Source organism: Schistocerca serialis, chromosome 1 (assembly GCF_023864345.2).
Source record: "Schistocerca serialis cubense isolate TAMUIC-IGC-003099 chromosome 1, iqSchSeri2.2, whole genome shotgun sequence".
NCBI lineage: Eukaryota > Metazoa > Arthropoda > Insecta > Orthoptera > Acrididae > Schistocerca > Schistocerca serialis.
The window spans coordinates 275,185,593-275,206,963 of record NC_064638.1 but is presented as its reverse complement, the minus strand read 5'-3'; the positions used below and the strand labels follow the sequence as shown (position 1 = coordinate 275,206,963).

The following is a 21,371-nucleotide window of genomic DNA, read 5'->3' as shown; positions in this document are numbered from 1 at the left end:
CTGAAGCGTAATGGCTCACCTATTATTGTCTTTCGGAGAGATGGAGAAGCCAGAAGTATAAAGAGCGAGAGAGATATCCAGTGGGCGGCGTTCAGAAGCGTCGAAAAAGTAAGACGCTGTCATTTATTCAGTACGCCCCTCCATATAAATCCATATTTTCGCATGGAAGACCTTATAAATTGTAGTTCGTCTTTTAAGGGGCGTACTACGACTCTGGAAAGAGAAAAATTCTGAAATCATAGGATTCCCTTCACCCAAGTTCCTTGATCTGAATCGTACTGAGCATTTATTTCTCATCTCAAGCTTGGGTCCATGCCTACCACTGACTGCTGTAAAGCTGTATCTGAACGACAGTTTTATCTCATATTTTGGATTGAAGTTCTGTCGTGAAAGTCGGTGAAATTGGAAGAACTACTGTATCCATCCTACAGCGAGATTGCTGGTCGAAACTTCCCGGTAACTGATACAGTAAAATCATTTCAATAACCATGTGTTGGAACTTCAGGGTGAAGCAGGGGAACAATATCATTGCTTGTAATGGATTCGCGGGTGTCGGAGCGTTGACTTGTTCGCTCCGGGCGATCTGTATTTTTAGGACAGCATCTTATTTTTACGCCGCTTTATCTGGCCATGCAGTGCAGATCCAGGTGTGGCGACGTCGGCATTGCTTTGCAGCGACGGAGAGAGTCGAGGGTTTTTTGTCTCACGCTCTTTAGATAGAGTCGCACCTGTTTACGCTAAACACTGCAGTGCAGCATTTTCGGTGGGGCTTTGCAAGAGATTTTTCTCTCACTGCCTGCCAAGATCACGTGATGAAAATCAGGTGAAAAAGTGCATTCTATCCCAGTGTGATAAAAACTTACCAGAGCAAAACACGATTTCATTTTTGCTGCCTAGTTGACAATAAATCCTGTAGAGTTTCAATTGAACACTCTAACCAATTTTAGTGCCAAACGATTTTAGCGTCTCCTATGCCACCATGTGCGAATAAAAAAATAAGTTTTTGGACTTTCTCTCCACCGCTGCAAGAAATGTCGATATTTTGCGCACATCATCAAAAGCAAGGACCATTTCTTGTTTCACTGCCTGAAACGTATGAGCAGTAGCGTTGTCGCAAAAGCCTTCGCAGTTCCAACTTCATGGCGAGTGAGAGGCCAGAAATTCAGTTCCAAAAATTCACAGTAACACTTTGATTCTAATTCAGGACAAGAAGGTATAAATAGCTAGATCCAGTACTGTACTTAACGTCGAGCTGCTTTCAACTTCTACATAAAAATTCCGTACAATTCAGCATTTCTCTGCAGCAGTAGATAATAGGGATGCAATCCTATGCAGTTATCTAGTGTAGATTTCCCCCAATTATTCCGAAGACACAATTCTTTCAAGAAAAAGTTCATAGTATGTTCAGTTATTGACTTTCAGGAACCTGCTAGAAATGTTCTATTATTACGGGCAGTAGGTATAGCGGAGATGGTTTCGGAAAATAAAAGTTTCATTGGCCGTCAGTGTTCGATGCCAGATTTTGATAGTATTTTCACCAACATTGTCCTCCATAGAAAAAAAGACTAATAGAAGAAAATCACATACTATTTCGTTATTGTTAAAGTAAATCTTTTCTTGTACACTGTGCCTCGTCATTTATTTGAAGAAGAGAGGGGGCGTTTTGCCGATGTATTTGAGATGCCAGATTTCTTCTAGCCCTTTTTTGGGAAATTTCATAAGAGATGTGGTTTCTCGCTCGCCAGTCCCAACAAAGATTTTTATTTGTGCTTGTTTCAGCTTTGTCACTTTTTGATAATTTTAATTTTTTTGCCTGTTTTCAGAAATTTTGCACTCTGTAATTTTTTGTGTAAGTCAAATAATGCACTATTGTTTTGTTTTCGAGAGTTTTTCTTGTTAGAAATTTTTTGGCTTATTTACAGAATATATTTTTAATGGTTTAATATGCAAATGACGAGGGCGTCTGCGCGGCTTCAAGGTCTGTGTTGGTAAATATTTTGCAGAAATTTTTGAAATGTTTTGACTTTTTTTTCACTTTTATGGTTCCCGGGCCTCTCCAACATTTTGGGACAGTGTTGGATCTGCTTAATGTGTGTATCAGATTGGAACAGCAGCAGAAGTATGGTTGCGCAGTTCACCTAATCTGCAGTAAAAGTCGAAACGTAATCAGGTTTCGTCACAAAGTGTTGCTTGACTTGCGAATATAAAACATACAAGAGTAAAACATTTCAATAAGGAAAAGAAATGTCATATTAAATCACAAAATATTGAAGAAAAACATCTTCAGATGGAAATCATTTTTGTCAGCCTTCATTGTGACGTCAGAGAGATGGAAAACGACAGCAGGAAGTGTTGTTATTATCAAGTGCGCTGTAGTACAGAGCCTAACAAATATCTGCACACATTCACATAAGCTGATAGGCCATTTTTGTTGGCTATAAATGCAACGCAAGTGAGACTCGAAAACCTTAGTGTTACGCTAGTGCACATGATTTATATAAAATCCTTTATCCAACCTATATTATCATCTATCTCCTCCTATAGCTAGCGATTAGATAAATCTCGCAATGAATAATTTACTCAGCTACTTAATCTACATATAAAGTACTGAAAGTTGATGTTTAGAGCTCTGGCGTAGCTCCCCTGACTTAGTGCAACAGGATGTGAAGTCTGTCATCGCAGAGGATCAACATTTATCCAATTTCTCACCACGTGTTTGATTCCACCTCTGGAATGCCTCTGCGACTAGTTTATGCACGAGACTTATACAGACTCGAGAAACAAACCAAACCGTGTAGCTGCTTCGTGACTTCACACAACTGTTTGGCTTTGGTTGGAAGCGAAGTTCGGCGTCGTGTTTAGAACGTATCCGTAGAGAATTCTTGGTCAGCAGCAACATTATTCAGTTTCCGTTTAAAAGCATGTATATCGTTACGATAGGGAATGAAAAGAGGCACATGGACGGACTGCTGCAAACGGCGCACTCTGCTGAAATATAACACGTGGGATTCTCCCCACATTCTGATACGCTGACTAATCAGATATTCTTAGATGACAACTTCCGAGGGAAAAGAGCTACAAGTTCAAACTGAAATGGTCCCTGAGTCATTCACGGATGGCATAACTGGGAGCGCACTGGTCGCAAAAGATAAGGAGGTACATTCGAATTCAGGTCCGACGCACTGTTAACATTAATCGAAAAGCAGTCCAGTGTTATTAGTAGTAAGGTCCGCTTCAGTGACACTCTATTGCTTTCACGCCCAGGAAAATAAATCGTAGGAAAACTACTACATCAGCCACTGTAAGATATTATCCTTCAATTAAGACGTACTTCTGTAAATGTGCTGACACGATTTGTACAGTTTTTACCGTGAATGTAGCTTGAGCACTTGAGAAAACAGCTTCAGAAAGAAAAATGAAACTGCAGTAGAGTGAAAAAGATTCCAGAAAAATGCGAAACGTAACCAATAGCGTTAAAAAAATGCACATTCACACTACCACAGCAATACTGCCATATATGAATCAGTGTTTCGTAAAATCATAAAAGAACGTTCATGCCCGTTGAGTGCGCCTCGAACCAGTTAGGTCCAATTCGAGAATGATGAGATGGTGTATTCTTTTCAAGATTCAAATAGGCAAACACCCAGAGGCTCATGACCGGTCACCATGACCCTGTATCGTTAGCCGGTAAAAGTTGCTGACAGACAAATCAAGAGGCTCCATTTCCCTACTAGGCAATATCTCAACACCTCACCTGAACGGTGACCTAGCGAGCTTGCGCAGTGATTAGCACACTGGACTCGCATTCGGGAGGACGACGGTGCAGACCCGTGCCCCGCCATCCCGATTTAGGTTTCCCGTGATTTCCCTAATCGCTTCAGGTAAATGCCGGGATGGTTACTCCGAAAGGGCACTGCCGACTTACTTCCCCATCCTTCCCTAATCCAATGGGACCCAAGACCTTGCTGTTTTGGTCCCATTCCCCAAATCAACCAACCTGAACGGTGTCCCAATAGCAGGCATGATGCTTCGTCTCGTATGGTTTTCGACGAATTTTTGCGCTGTTAGCGTAGTGTACCGGCGCTTATCGGTCATCAGCTCAGTTCTTTTCCCATGTATCGAGCGTACAGTGACAGCGTTCAAGCGCTCATGCTAATCGTTGTGCGTTTTGATGGGTGGTAAGGTGAGATACACTTACGGGGCGATGGTTTCTGCAGCCCATGTCGAGGAGGCGGTTCTAGACGAACTCTATCGTCGTAATTGGTGACTCCTGTACTTTGGCCAGTTCGCACGCTGTAAAGAAAAAAAGCTGTTATGGTACTCTTGGTTGGGAAACTTCGAAGGATTGGTCAGCCGCCTAATGAGAAAGGACTTTTTCCTTCCTCTACGCTTAATCGCCAATTTTCCCGCGCTGTGCAACAGCCTTGTCTTAAGTGTACGCTGTGCAACAGCCTTGTCTTAAGTGTATCTGTTGAGTGTTGGTGCTGTAATGGGCGAGTGTACACGGTGGTGTCATGTTCCCAAAGAGGGGGTGAAACTCCAGTACCGGCATATAGCTTACTCTCGTATAGCACCAAGGGGACCGCCGGTGTTAACGCCCCCATCCGACAGTGTGACATGTCCTTACTGCTTGAGACACTGCGGAGATGTCTGAAATTCAATCCGCGACAGCGGCGCAAAGTCCGGCGATGAAGAACTGTTATACGCTGTAACAGCCCGCAACAGTCGACGATGACCTCAATCATCAACACGTTGTCGTCTACGGCACATGGCTCTTAAAATCTGAAACAGTCTTTGGTCGCCAATATCTGTACTTAAATTAATTGGAGTTTCGACCGTTACGATCATAATCAGATTTATTCATAAAAGAAATAAATGAGCAAACATGAATAAGAGCATTGTAGTGGGTTATGACACAATGACCTGAGAAGTATCGAAGCATTTGATAAATAACATACGCCTTTCTCCTTAAGCTAAGTAAATAAGGAAATAAAAATTTTAGCCTTGATTGGCATCGTCACCAGATACGAAAACATGATAATACCGTGATGAACACTCACGATGCGTAATATAGGTGCGCTGCTGGCATACTGTGCTTACAGCTGCAACGCAAGGAATTGAGGAGACTTCGCCCCTAGGTGCTGCTGACTGTAACATATTTTGCAATGGTGATCACAAAGGCAAAGATGGTAAGTTAAAGATTATACATAAATCAATATGGGATAAGTTAATATTGCGATTAAAATTGAGATGGAGCGTATAATTAGATCCATTGTAGGATGATACCTAAAATTTCCTTTCATACACGTAACTCTCGTATAGGGATCGACGATGTACAAAGTATATCAGGAAGACCATCGTATTATGAAGATCTATACAGTAAAGTGGACGCCCTTCGTGAGACGGTCGCTGGACTACAAACCATCGGCACCACAGTTCCACGGCGCTGGCACCGACATCCCGTTCCGCTCACCATCCTGGAGGACTCGGATTCGGGCTATGACTGACGATAGGCCCAATACGACCACGTTTTCCTGTCCGTTTCGTACACTCACTAGCAGTGGCCTGTTCTCGTCCAGACACTTTTTTCCCTCACCGTAGAGTTGGCGCATTAGTGAATCCCTCCTCTGTACTTCCACCGTCGGAGGGTGGAACGGAACTTAAAGTTCCATCGCCACACCTCCAAAGTGCTATGCTCGGCTGTTATTTAGCCGTTGCTTTGAGTCCCCCTCTCTTGTCCACTGAGACAGTTGTACCGGTCTGAGCCAGTGACTATGTGTAATAGTAAACTGCCACAAAAAAATAAGAACATAATTTGCTTTGGTTACCAATTTTAAGGGGACAGATGTGTTATTTTATCAGACGCTTCCCAGGTCATGTTCATAAACACCCATCATAATACTCTTGCTCAAATGTTTGCACGTTTGGTTAGATACGTAAATGTGATTATGATCACAATGATTTAAATCGGGAATTAATTTTAAAAAATACTCTCGATCAAAGGGGCAACGGCCTAGCCGCAGGGGATACACCGGTTCCTGTGAGATCACCGAAGTTAAGCGCTGTCGGGCCTGGTCGAAACTTGGATGGGTGACCATCCAGGCCGCCATGCGTTGTTGCCATTTGCCTCGTGATGCCAATTGAGGAGCTACTCGACCGAATAGTAGCGGCTTCGGTCAAGAATACCATCATAACGGCCGGGAGAGCGGTGTGCTGACCCCACGCCCCTCTTATCCGCATCCTCCAATGAGGATGACACGGCGGTCGGTTGGTCCCGGACTGCTTTTTTTTATTCTCGATCAAAGACTGTTTTAGTTTTTTTATAATTCTTAAGCATTGGCTCGCTGCAGTCTTCAAGGTGATCATGTCAGTTTTACATCTAGCGCATTTCTCGAAATCGAGCTATCCAGATTACACACGTGACAATGAACCACGTGAGGAGAACAGTGTCCCCTTTCGTCGTGGCACCAACGATCTACATCTACAACTACATACGAGTACGTACTCCAAAAGCCACCTTACGGTGCGTGGCAGAGGGCAGCCTGTACCACTACTAGTAACTGTTTTTCCTGCTCCACTCGGAAACAGAGCGACGAAAAAAACGACTTTGTATATGCCTCCTTACGAGCTCTAATTTCTCTGAAGAAATCTTCGTGATGCTTACGAGAGATGTATGTTGGCGTCAGTAGAATCTTTCTGCAGTCAGCTTCTAATGTCGTTTCTCAAAATTTTCTCAATAGTGTTCTTGAGAAGAAAGTCGCCTCCCCCCCCCCCCCCCCCCCCCACCCAGAGATTCCCATTTGAGTTCCTGAAGCATCTCCGTGTGTTCGAACCTCCCGGTAATCTCTGAGTTGCATCGATGTCTTCCTTTAATCCGACCTGGTGCTGATCGCAAACACTCGAGCAGTACTGAAGAACAGATCGCACTGGCGTCCTATATGCGGCCTCTATACACGTGAACCGCACGTTCCCAAAATTCTCACGGATTTGTTTCTCCTACTCATCCGATTTAACTTACTTATTTTTATTTTATTTTATTTGATTTACATTTAGAGCTACCTGCAGTTCATCACACCAGCTAGAAATGTTGTCTAAGTCATCTAGCGGCGCTGATTACAAGCATTTTGCCCACCGCACCTCCGCATGCCAGGCCGACAGAATAAGATCAGACGAACTCCTTGTCACATGACATGCCGCACTATTTCATTCGATATGATGACTGAAAATCTCGGACCTATCCTGAAGCTCGATGTCAGAGTGAGGTATTAGGAAACTTTCACTGACTGAACAGTAGGCTGGGAGTAACTGCGTTGTACAATGTGGCAACGCTATGTGGACAGTCACCAAAACATTATCTATATTTAAAGATTGTTATGGGAACACGCGGTGTGTTTAAAATACTTTCTTTCATTCACAAATGTCTTGATCGTATTTGACAGATATTTTACGGTTAACCAAAAATTCAGTATGTTGTTACGAAAGTAGCACATCAAGTCGTGATCAAGCACTCATTGTGGTCACTTAAATGACGACTTGACGTGTTACTTTCGAAACAAGATACTGGATTTTTTGTTCCAATAATGACTCAGTAGTGTCGGAAACACTTACGTGTAATGTATCTACCAAGTGTGGTCAAGACACCTGAAAATGAAAGAGAGAGGTACGAATTGTTTATATAATGACCAAAAGCCGTCTAAGGCAATGAAATAAAGCGTCTCAAAAGTATTTGTGGCTGGTTGTTGTCTCCCTCATCAAGCTTTTATTAGGTAATAATCAAGAGTCCGACAAGATCCAGCAAGAATAAAATAATATTCTGTACTAGTCACATGAACCGAGAATGGGACATTTCAATTCATAACTAGTTACATTGTAGTTGCGTTTCTCGTTTTAATGCCTCAGCTTCAAGTATTTTCACCTACAACGTCTGACATGGTCTCAGTTTCGGCTGTTTTTATGTCATTTTGACAAGACACCATAAAATTATGAAGTGTTAATGAAATCAATACATGTCAAGGATGCAGTAGCAATTTAGTTAATCTTCTTCTAACAGTCAGTATTTCGACGTAATTCGTTTGTTCAATAAATTCATCAGTAATGACGTTTAGCTGAGTTCTCAAAAAGACGTATTTCAGGTACAAAATTAACTTATTTAAAATGATACATCAAATGAAGTTAGTCTGTTATATATTTTTCACTTTTAAAAAACCATGCGACACTTTCTTTACGCTTCATCAAACATTAACAGTATATTCCACAATGGTACACGACAGGTGAGTTACATTCTGTCTTTCCTCCATCAAATCTCACCACCAACCCTCAACTACTACAACTCGCAGCAGTGTAAACATAAACCAAAGACACATTTATATCAATTGCTCACAGAATATGATCCAGGTCGATTCTTAATTACAGATTACATTCATGTACAATAGATACGTTCAGATACAAAAACCTTTTTTTAAAATTTGAATAATCAGATGATTTGAGAATAAAAGATAGTAAATAACATTGCATGAAAGTACATTCACTAGAGATGGATATTAATCAATATTCTCACATCGAAGAAATATTCATTGCTAAAGTTACGAAATGTAACAGGAGTAGATGTATCGTGATGTACGGGTGATTGCAGCGGTATCGCCATCTACGGTACTCTAGGATTACTTAGATATGGCTCTGAGCACTATGCGACTTAACTTCTGAGGCCATCAGTCGCCTAGAACTTAGAACTAATTAAACCTAACTAACCTAAGGACATCACACATATCCATGCCCGAGGCAGGATTCGAACCTGCGACGTAGCGGTCGCTCGGTTCCAGACTGTAGCGCCTAGAACCGCACGGCCACTCCGGCCGGCACTTAGATATGGGCTAATTACAATGAGAGATGTACGAACACTTTTAATCTCTTTGAAAATTGCATTGGTTCTTCAATTTTAATTTTATAACCAAGGAAAAATCATTTGGAACACATGGAATCGACTTATGGTTTGGCACATGACAGAGGCTCTGACCGCTGAGCTTATGGTGGCATAATGCAGGGTCGATTCCTTCGCCGGATCTATGCAAGTCGAACATCTAAGACCTGTTGCTGCAGTGAATGGCGCGAGCAGCTTTGCTCTACGTCGACGGCAATGACGCAAGACTGCCTGTTGCTGTTGGCCGGTGCGGACATTGTCACACACGCCGACACGCGTCGGTCTATTCTTGCGCCGCATTCTCTCTCCGTGAATCCGCCGTCTGACACGGTCGCCAGAAAACACACACACACATACGCTAATAACGATGTTTAATTGTGACGTCGCGGCTGTGCCAAGTGCGCAGCTGTGAGGGCAAAGCGCTCCTGTCTTAGCCGCACCGACAGCCGCCACGTGTTAACCAGACTAGAATTCCATTGCGTCAGCTCACACTGCCTTACACGCGCATGCTTGCCTAGGAAACTAATAGGAGTTGCAGTATCGAATGAAGTCAAAATGAGATCGAATGAAGCGGGGATGTGGTTAGCTCGTTGGACTAGCATTCGTGAGGAGACGATTCAAATCCGCGTCCGGCCATCCAGATTTAGGTTTCCCGTGATTTCCCTCATTGCTGAGATGGTTACTTTGAAAGGGTACCGTCGATTTCCTTCCCCATCGTTGATACACAATCCGAGCTTGTGCTCCGTCATTAATGACTACGATGTCGGCGGGACATTAAACCCCAAATCTTCATTCTTTCCGTGAGTAATGACATCAGCTAGGAGAGGATGTTTCGTTTCATCCATATACACCACAACCAGAAATGACACGTGAAGTTAACGGTCTCTGAAATGCGATGTGCGATTAATCTTGAAACTGTATTAATTATTGATATTTTGGACCCGGGTTTCCCGGCTGTTTGGAGTTGGTAGTCGTCAATACCGGTTAACACCAATCGATATCTATCGATTTAGCTGCTTTCATCTGTCACCTCGTAGAGAGTCGAAGAGAGCACATATACAGGGTGAGTCAGGGAGAAAGCTACTTGTTTTGAAGAGTGTAGTATTAGCTATTCAGAACAAAAGACCTCATATGGACATATGCCCTATTCCAAATGGCTTCCGGGACAGCGCACATATAACTATTTTGTCATATATTTTCTGTATTATTCAAACAGTGTCGCTGTTTACAGCGTACCACAGTAGTATAGAGGAAGATGAGACAAACAATTTGGTACAAGACACTTTTGGGCTACAAAGTCGGGAATGTACGTCGGTGTCCTACAAAAATTACCTAAGGTACAGAGCATGCGCGGGATTTTAAACATTCTCGTGCTCTCTTCGGACAAACTATTAGTCCAAGAGAAAAAATGAATAGAATCTGTAGGAAATTTAATATAGTCTAATTTTGAACTGCTTTACGTTTTTGCCGGAGGACGCAGTTTTCGCGTTATTCTAGAAGAACATACCTTAGTGTAATTAAATGTGTTGTATGTCGGAAACCGCCCGGTATAGACCTTATGTCCATATGATGTTTATTGTTCAGAGTCACTAATACGATCATCCCTCAAAGCATGTACCTTTCCTGCCGACTCACCCTGAAGTATCTGAATGGGCTCTTAATTGCTCTTGCCCACTTTTTGCTAAAAATAAGTATGGTTTTGCAAAATATTTTCATGAGCTACATCCGCAATCCTGGTATGAAGCTTCCTAATTTTACGCTGTCTTTTGAGTGGGACCTACCGCGTCTATTCACGGTACATGTGAATGATTATTCCGCGACAGTTGAACATCAGTACAAACGTACGATTGTTGTTTAAATTTGTGGTAAGGTCTTATGAGATCAAACTGCTGAGGTCATCAGTCCCTAAGCTTACGCACTATTAACTTAAGCTAACTTACACTAAGGACAACACACACCCATGCCCGAGGGAGGACTCGAAATTCTGAAGTGGGAGGGGGGAGGGAGGGAGGAGTGGTGGTGGTGGTGGGGGGGGGGGGGGGGGGGGAAGCCGCGGGGACAGTGACAAAGCCCCTCAGACAGCGCGGCTACGATTGTTCTCTCGGAGACCTAGCAATTTTATGTAGTCTCTCTTGGTCTGATGCTAGGGAATCGTATAACAGTAGAAACCATCACCAGCAGTATGTCACGCAACATGTGCTGTCACATACATGACAGTGATGAATAATTCCGAAATCTACCATCGATTTTTCAGAATAACACGAGGAAACGATCTTTGACGACAGTCGCAGATATTGACGTAGTTGCATCACTTTTCGTTAGTCGCATCATTCCGACCCTATTGTGCGTAATTACGGGTTATTCTGACTCTGTCACACGTAATTAAAGATACAAACAGCTTACCTGAAGACGGTGAATGTATTACCTTTGCTGGATTCTTTTCCCAGCTGAGCAAGTCATGATCAAATAGGAAGACTGTTCAACTGTCATTGCAAGCAATAGCTGGAACACGCTTTGCCGGTCGCTGTGGCCGAGAGGTTCTAGGCGCTTCAATCTGGAACCGCGCTGCTGCTCCGGTCGCACGTTCGAATCCCGCCTTGGGCATGGTTGTGTGTGATGTCCTTATGTTAGTTAGGTTTAATTAGTTCTAAGGCTAAGGGACTGATGACGTCATGTTAAGTCCCATAGTGATTAGAGCCATTCGAACCATTTCTTTGGAACTCGCTTCACAGAATAATATACATTATAAAATGGAAGAACTGGAAGAATTGTAAACTGACTTCTTCACTGCAGCAGACTCGCAAGTAAACACACCGAAGCAAAAACTATTCTGGTCACATAAACTGTATACGATGCAGGTATTTTGAACGTGCCGAAAGAAGCGAAGGATGCTCACTCTTTCGTTTTAAAATTTGGGCGACACTGTTGGGTTAGCACAGAGGCGAACGTCGTCTTTTGCTCTCTTTTGATGGGAACAAACAAAATCATTATATTAAAAGCTCTAGTGCTTCGTATTGTGCTTTTGCAAGCTTGATCGAATGACTCCTAAACATTGTTTGCATTGTGCCAAGTTTAACGTGTAGGAAATGATGTGTTGAATTTAAAGAAGTTCTCAAGTGATATGGGCATCTTTACTATTATAGAAGCTGTTCACAGTGCCGAAACGATGTTTTCAGTAAATAAATTTCACAAAAGGGCGAGAATTTTGCTTTGTAGTCAATACGTGTTCGCCTTTTATCTGCCTACATACGGAAGAAACTTTTTATTGTTTATTTATTTTTTTATGGAACGATGTAATTATTTCAATGGTATTCGACGGCTGGTCAAATAACAAGCAAATTGATACAGACAAAGTCAATGCTAACACATGTCAATATTAAGGGAAAAATGGCCGAATAATATACAAAAATGTCTTACAGATATAAATATAAAGCACAATACTCGTCCGTCTGCGTACAATCATTTGTCGGAATATCTTATCGGTATCTTGTTTGTAAAATACACTGACGGAAAAAAATCCAGCATCAAGAAACGATTAATGTAGAGTTACGAAATTTCGGGAATACATACTTAAGTGATTAACAATGCAAGATCACAGGTTAATGAAAGTGCGAGATAAGCCAATGAGCATGTCGAATGATGGTACATTAATCACCGTGTATCCGCCAGAACGTTGACTGCAAACGTGCAATAGTGCATGCATTGTCTTGTACAGGTGCTGCATGTGATTTTGCAGGATGGAGTTCTATGCCTGTTGCACTTGATCGGCCAAAACAGGGACGGTTAAAGCAATTTGTGGATAAACGCTCGATGTCTTCCACGATCTCCGATATGTGCTCGATTGGACACAGATTTTGTGATCGAGCAGAGCATGTTGGGTTACAACAGCAATACGTGGGCGGGCGTTATCCTGTTGGAAAACACTCCCTGGGATGCTGCTCATGAATGACAGCACACCAGGTCGAATCACCAGATTAGCGTACAAATTTGCAGTCAGGGTGCGTGGGATAACCATGAGAGTTCTCCTGCTGTCATACGAAATTACACCCCAGACCTTAACTTCAGGTGTAGGTCCAATGTGCCAAACACGCAGACAGGTTGTTTGTAGGCCCTCAACTGCCATCCTTTTAACTGACACACAGCATCACTGGCACCGAAGCAGAACCAGTTTTTATCCGTAAACGCAACAGACCTCCTCCCTGCCCTCCAATGAGCTCTCGTTTGACTTCACTGAAGTCGCAGACAGCGGTGGTTTGGGGTCAATGGAATTCGCGCTGCACGGCGTCTGATTGGGAGCTGTCCTTGAAGTAACCTAATTGCAACAGTTCATTGTGTCACTGTGGTGCCAACTGTTGCTCAGAGTCTGACTGTATGGAGCCCAGTCTTCTTCCAACCGTACATTCTTGTGATCTCCTATGCCAGCAGCCATGCACAGTGGCTACATTCCTGCCAAGTCTTTCTGCATTACTGCAGAATGAACATCCGGCTTCTCATAGCCCTATTACACGACCCCATTCAAACTCGGTGGCGTGTCGCCTTAATAGCATTCTCGATTAACATCTACTCACCACGTCCAATCTCAAAGGTAACTTACACTCACGATCTTACAGCGCGTATTGAAAGCAAACTTGATATGCATCCTCTTGGTGGCGATACTAGCACGTTCTTTTGCGACTGGCGCGAAATAGATGTGTCGCATGTTACAATAAATGCCGTATCGAAAATAATTAAATATATCTTCTTGTGAACAAATAGGAAAAAAAACCTCCCATCAAAGTGGGTTGAGAGAGATTTACACTCCTGGAAATGGAAAAAAGAACACATTGACACCGGTGTGTCAGACCCACCATACTTGCTCCGGACACTGCGAGAGGGCTGTACAAGCAATGATCAAACGCACGGCACAGCGGACACACCAGGAACCGCGGTGTTGGCTGTCGAATGGCGCTAGCTGCGTAGCATTTGTGCACCGCCGCCGTCAGTGTCAGCCAGTTTGCCGTGGCATACGGAGCTCCATCGCAGTCTTCAACACTGGTAGCATGCCGCGACAGCGTGGACGTGAACCGTATGTGCAGTTGACGGACTTTGAGCGAGGGCGTATAGTGGGCATGCGGGAGGCCGGGTGGACGTACCGCCGAATTGCTCAACACGTGGGGCGTGAGGTCTCCACAGTACATCGATGTTGTCGCCAGTGGTCGGCGGAAGGTGCACGTGCCCGTCGACCTGGGACCGGACCGCAGCGACGCACGGATGCACGCCAAGACCGTAGGATCCTACGCAGTGCCGTAGGGGACCGCACCGCCACTTCCCAGCAAATTAGGGACACTGTTGCTCCTGGGGTATCGGCGAGGACCATTCGCAACCGTCTCCATGAAGCTGGGCTACGGTCCCGCACACCGTTAGGCCGTCTTCCGCTCACGCCCCAACATCGTGCAGCCCGCCTCCAGTGGTGTCGCGACAGGCGTGAATGGAGGGACGAATGGAGACGTGTCGTCTTCAGCGATGAGGGTCGCTTCTGCCTTGGTGCCAATGATGGTCGTATGCGTGTTTGGCGCCGTGCAGGTGAGCGCCACAATCAGGACTGCATACGACCGAGGCACACAGGGCCAACACCCGGCATCATGATGTGGGGAGCGATCTCCTACACTGGCCGTACACCACTGGTGATCGTCGAGGGGACACTGAATAGTGCACGGTACATCCAAACCGTCATCGAACCCATCGTTCTACCATTCCTAGACCGGCAAGGGAACTTGCTGTTCCAACAGGACAATGCACGTCCGCATGTATCCCGTGCCACCCAACGTGCTCTAGAAGGTGTAAGTCAACTACCCTGGCCAGCAAGATCTCCGGATCTGTCCCCCATTGAGCATGTTTGGGACTGGATGAAGCGTCGTCTCACGCGGTCTGCACGTCCAGCACGAACGCTGGTCCAACTGAGGCGCCAGGTGGAAATGGCATGGCAAGCAGTTCCACAGGACTACATCCAGCATCTCTACGATCGTCTCCATGGGAGAATAGCAGCCTGCATTGCTGCGAAAGGTGGATATACACTGTACTAGTGCCGACATTGTGCATGCTCTGTTGCCTGTGTCTATGTGCCTGTGGTTCTGTCAGTGTGATCATGTGATGTATCTGACCCCAGGAATGTGTCAATAAAGTTTCCCCTTCCTGGGACAATGAATTCACGGTGTTCTTATTTCAGTTTCCAGGAGTGTATTTTCCGAGTTGTGAGGTAACATCATTAGCTCGTGTTGCTTCATGTACACAGCGTCGGATTAGATGTATAACAGACTCACCAGTAGCAGTCCTTGAGCGGTGTACTTCATTGCTGATATCAGTGTAGGTGCCAATTGCAATTCCTCGTGCTATGCCAGTTGTATTTGTGTTCAAAAGTGACTGTGGTCCCAAGTTGAAGCTTGTGCACGGTGGACAGTGGGAACTTTGAACAACTTATGCTAGATGTTGCGAATCATTAGAAAGTGCAGTAAATAATAAATACAGTGAACAACTGTTATTGCTGACACTATACGTGTAGTGATCTTAAGACACGGAGATAAATCGTGTCCACAAACCCCCCCCACCCCCCGCCCTGATATGAGCTTGTCTCCTTACTGCCACGAAGAACCCAGTCTCTATGTATTGACACCACTTTCGGCACAGTTTGGCGTTATAAATGTATGCGAAAGGAGTAATACAGGAACGTGAGAAACGAACATGGATTAAAGTGATTTAGGGAAAAAAACATGAAAAAACGTGAAATCGACCAGGATTTGAACCAGTTTCTGTTTAGATTTCAATTTTCTTTTTTTCTGGTGTCTGCAAATTGGCCAAGTAGTATGCGGCAGCACTCGCGTTACGTTAACCAATTCTTCTATTATCTGTTGGTGCAATCTAAGGTCTTAGAAATATCAACTAGGTTTAAAGGATGTCTTGCAACTACGTATTTTCACATACGCCTCAAGCCAGATTTAAGACAATAATTTACAGTGTATACTATAGTCGGAACTTACTTTTAAAATGCTCGAATCATACAGTCAGCACTCAAAACTGTTGTAATGAAGACTAATTAATGGTAAAGATCGTGGGAACTTAATCAGAAAGAAAGAATCGAATATGCGTAAAACTAAGGAACGAAATCTTTATAACGACAGTTCAATTAGTGCGTTTCTTCTCACAAGAATGTTTTTTGGCAACATTATAAAATTTGGTATACACCCTTTCCGATTTCTCCACGGAGAATGAGACATTCGTCGTATCCAGATACCAGTTCAAGTAGACCATGATCACACTAGGCGGCATCCTGGGTATCAGACAGTACCTGACAACATCCTGCAGGCCCTCATAACAAGCATAATATTCATCAAGTATATGACCAGAGTCATCAGAAAGAGGCGAAACAGCGAATGTGCCGTATATAATGGTATAGCTACTAATCAGGCACGCCATGATCCTCTATTTCAGCATTTTCAAACATTAAGCGCCGCTTCCGGAGACCAGCCTCATTCGTAACATTTTCGGTATAGGCTGCAATAACTGAAATGGCAACGACATAGTCTGACATTTGGTGAGACATCACTTACGGAAGTCAATGTCTAGGTAACGTAATATTTTATTAAACTGATTAGCTGTTTCGGTTTTGCAGTCATCATTAGATCTCAAAATGAGTAATTATAAAAATACATAGCAATAAATTTACCTAAGAAAAAATGGACGTTAAATGTGCGAATAAACTGAACAAATTAGCTAAAAATTTAGCAGCGGCACGTAGGTCAGTACATAATACAACAAGAGCAAATTTGTAAGTAACCTATTCATTTTATTCGCACAATTAATATCCATTTTCTTCTATTGATAAGTTTATATTTATATTTTGTGATTTTTAAATCTGGTGGCGGCTGCAAAGCGGAAACGGATAATAAATTTTAATAAAATATTATGTGACCAAGACACTGACTTTCTCAATTTAAACCATAAACTTCCTTTTTGTTGTAGGTTTTATGTCATTACCACACATAGGAATCCAAAGAAATAGAAAACTACGCAGGAAGAGTGCAACTAATACATGTTCAATCAACCAGTCACATTATTTCCTAAAATAAAATTTTACATGGAACTGAGCCGCCATTACATGACGATATTTCTGAAAAATTTGAGACGAATCTGAGGCATTTGTGAGGGTCAGCATATGATCTGCGTGTCCATCATGTGAAATGCTACAACAGGTAAGAAACTGGACACGCAATCCGGAGAAGCAAATTTCAAATCCCTCTGATCACCCACAATTTAATCTTCCGTCGTTTCGGTAAACTGTTTAAGGTAATCGGGTGGTTCCTTCGAGAAGGGCAAGACCAATTTCCTGTCAGTCTTGTTCAGTTCCAGCATGTGCTCCGTCTTCAATGACCCGTCTTTGAAGGGACATTAAATCGGTTTTTTTTAACGAATCCTTAATGGTCACACGTGGCAGATATATATACAAGGTGGCCAGAAATAGTCTGAATAGTTTGTAAGTGTTTGCTGGGGAAGCTGTGCTGAGAAATTATTGTCAAGAAAAAATTTCGATATGTTGCGCCGTTACCGAGTTATTTACCATTGAAATTAGTCAGTTAGGTCGTCGCGCGCCCAAATACAAGTAGTACGACGCGCGGGATTAGCCGAGCGGTCTGGGGCGCTGCAGTCATGGACTGTGCGGCTGGTCTCGGCGGAGGTTCGAGTCCTCCCTCGGCATGGGTGTGTGTGTTTGTCCTTAAGATAATTTAGGTTAAGTAGTGTGTAAGCTTAAGGACTGATAACCTTAACAGTTGAGTCCCATAAGATTTCACACACATTTGAACGTTTGAACAAGTAGTACAGTCGATGACTTTAATTCCTGTCATATAAATAAAATTTAAATCTAATATTTCTTCCTTTCAGCTTGTCCGGACCAGAAATGAGCGTATGTTCAAATCAAATGTCTCTGAACACTATGGTCTATCTGAGGTCATCAGTCCCCTAGAACTTAGGACTACTTAAACCTAACTAACCTAAGGACACCACACACATCCATGGCCGAGGCAGGACCCGAACCTGCGACCGTAGCGGTCTCGCGGTTCCAGACTGAAGCGCCTAGAACCGCTCGGCCACTCCGGCCGGCTGAGTGCATGTGCAATATTGTGAGCAACTGATGGAAATTGGAAGCACGGAAGACTGTGTAGACACGACCCCACCTCTCTCTCTCTCTCTCTCTCTCTCTCTCTCTCTCTCTCTCTCTCCCTCTCCCCCCCCCCCTCCCTCCCTTCCTCTCCCTTCCTTATAGGGTATCGGCATGTAATCAACAAATCGCTCTCCCAGCCGACAGTGTCATCTTGCGTAACCAGAGCACCTTACGTCACCTTCAGGTAATTTCCAAGTTGTCCTTAGGAGACTGAGGAACCACCTCATAGTCCTCACGGCAAAGGCAAACTAAGTTGCATGTCGGTACTGGAGATAGAATCAAATCCTCTGCGTGACAGTCTGATACGCGGGTTGCAGCTTTACGGTCACAGAGAATAGTACTGTACGTTCATTCTAATGCGACCTCACAGAAAATCAAGCTGACTTCTGCAGTTGTAACGTATGATATTTGCCAGATACATTGGCGCACCACATTTCGAGGAGACACTGTAATCATGTATTTGCCTGTTTGCAATTAATCATCGGTGTAGTACAGACCATCATTTCACTTTTAATTGACTGTCGAGTTGTAAAATCACAGATTAGCATCTTCATTACCGACGTTGGATTCTTTTTTTCGTATATAGTGGCCTACGCGTAAGTAGTTTTGAGAGGACGAGGTTTTGGGATCATTTGGTACGGGCGTTAGCCAACGAACTCTTTAGAATCTGAAACTTCCTGGCAGATTAAAACTGTGTGCCGGGCCGAGACTCGAACTCGGGACCTTTGCCTTTCGCGGGCAAGTGCTCTACCAACTGAGCTACCCAAGCACGACTCAGGCCCCGTCCTCACAGCTTTACTTCTGCCAGTACATCGTCTCCTACCTTCCAAACTTTACAGAAGTTCTCCTGCGAACCCTGCAGAACTAGCACTCCTGAAAGAAAGGATATTGCGGAGACATGGCTTAGCCACAGCCTGGGGGACGTTTCCAGAATGAGATTTTCACTCTGCAGCGGAGTGTGCGCTGATATGAAACTTCCCGGCAGATTAAAACTGACGAGATACTGGAAGAAGTAAAGCTGTGGGGGCGGGGCGTGAGTCGTGCTTGGGTAGCTCAGTTGGTAGAGCATTTGCCCGCGAAAGGCAAAGGTCCCGAGTTCGAGTCTCGGTCCGGCACAAAGTTTTAATCTGCCTAGAAGTTTCATTTCAGCGCACACTACGCTGCAGAGTGAAAATCTCATTCTTTAGAATCTGTTGTGCCACGATAGTTTGGCTTCTTTGCCGTAGTCGAAAGAAAGGAGAGCTTATGGGAGACAATTACTGCTTCGCGAAGATATTACTGCTTCGGACTGCGGGAATCGGTGCGCACGCGCGCGTCCGCACGCCCTGGTTAGGGTTTCCACCGCCAAATTTAGCCAGGGCGGCGGCCGCATGACGTCACACTCCCACGCCGATTCCCATCTCCCCCTCTCTCCTTTCACCCCCCCCCCCCCACCCCTCTCTCCGTGGTCGCCACGCCCCGTCTGGCAGTTTCTATTTTACAACCGACGCTTCTTTGCGATCTGTTACTGGTTTCCTCAGACGTAGGAATCGTGGCTGATCCGACGAACGAGGCGAGGTTGTCCAGCAGAGAATCTGGGGCAGCCAATAATAAACAGTTTGCCTTTCCTCCTTGACATACAAGAATCACTGGGAAAACTATCGAAATGTCAACCCCACTGTGAAATAGCCTCAAATTTTTTCAAAATTCCAGAATATATCAGAAAGCAGAAACCTCAGTAACGTGATGTCCAAAACATAAGCCTCATTCAGTGCTTGTCTTCGATGTTCCAATGATTTTGCTGCGTAAAGGATGCTGGAATGTATAGCGGGTAAAGGAAGGAGGAAATTTATGCGAAGCTCCATTTTTGGTGGGTTGTTCATGACGTGTCGGAAATCCTAAGAATCGATAGCAGCTTTTATGCATTGATCCATAGCTGTTATAAATTTCTTAAACAATGATATTTTCCTTTGTGAGGTTGGCGTTTTATTGGTAACAAACAAACTGGTTCATGGTTATCGATCAGCTAATTTCACTCCTTTCGGTATTATCGAAATAGATCACTCAGTGTTCTTTCGTAACTGCTATGCGGACCGAGATGCGCTGCAATAATAACATAATTTTTGGTGTGATGTAGTTTTATCGTGTTCTAAAAATCGGCTTCGGTAACATTAAAGAAGTGAATTTCTTCTACAGCCATCTATCTTTCAAATGATTCTTTGCTATTATCGAACTCTTCGTATATTGTGCTGATTTATTCATCTCTATAGGTCTATCTACTGCATGCAACATAGACTTTTTTACGCATCTATTCTTCCTAGTACTTCATTATACCGAGGTTTACCCATCACTTAACAGATAGGTACGGATTTATGCGTGATTTTATCATCACATCGGAAAACTTGGAGCGATTTCAACCAAACTTGGTACACATATTACTTACTTTTTGGTAATAGAATGTGTGGAGAGAGAAGGTTGAAGAGGGAGAGAGATACGGATACAGCTTACACCACTACGTGTGGGATGAAACACCGAAATGGCAGTTGGGAGGACGAAAGCTCAATTCCCCGACCGTTCACCCATACTTAGTTTTTCGGTGGTTTTCCCATATGATTTAAGGTGAATGCTGTGACAGCTCTTGAAAAGAACAGCTTTTGCTTGAGCTCCGTCCTTAACGATCTCGTCGTCAACTGGAGTTTACACTCTAATCTTGTTTTCTTCCATAAGATTGTGGAGATGGGGTGGTGGTGGGGGAGCTAAGAGGGGCGGGAACATATGGAGCACTTCCAACCAAACATGACGCACTAATGACTTACTGCGTGCTGGTGTAGGGATGTGTGGTGATAGCTAAGGAGTAGTATGCAAAAATTATAGTAGTGTTGAGTCGAAGGTATTCGTGGTCGCCAAGCTGATTCTTGAAGAACTTGATAAACTTTATATCTAAGTTTAGTCGCATAGAAGGAGAAGAATTCTGTGGAAATTTCTAGATATTTTTAAAGAACCTTTTGGAAAAAAGAACCCCATAAGAAATCCTTATCTCGCGCCTTAACGGTGGAGAACATAGAATTAAGTAACCAGGTGATCAGCTAGTTTTTCTGTACTATTCGTTCCCATGTACCCTCATCCTGTTCGGTACTGGCCATGAACGTCTTCCTCTGCGAAATCATAAAACTGCATTTTGTGGAGCAGATGCCGTGTGTACAGGACACAATTCAATCACTTCAGTGCGATGTTCCTCATTAGTGATGATGCCAGTAACTGCAGTTGTTAACATTGATTCCA

General features: G+C 43.8%; 1 protein-coding gene and 2 non-coding genes across 8 annotated transcripts in view; 2 read left to right on the top strand and 1 right to left on the bottom strand.

The window, feature by feature from the left end:
- LOC126467984 (uncharacterized) overlaps positions 1–21,371 on the top strand; it is a 119,876-nt gene that overhangs the window by 2,637 nt on the left and 95,868 nt on the right. The gene's annotated exons all lie outside the window — the stretch shown is intronic.
- Positions 18,806–18,880, bottom strand: Trnas-cga (transfer RNA serine (anticodon CGA)). The gene has a single exon. It is a non-coding gene; the product is annotated as a tRNA-Ser (tRNA).
- Positions 19,152–19,226, top strand: Trnas-cga (transfer RNA serine (anticodon CGA)). The gene has a single exon. It is a non-coding gene; the product is annotated as a tRNA-Ser (tRNA).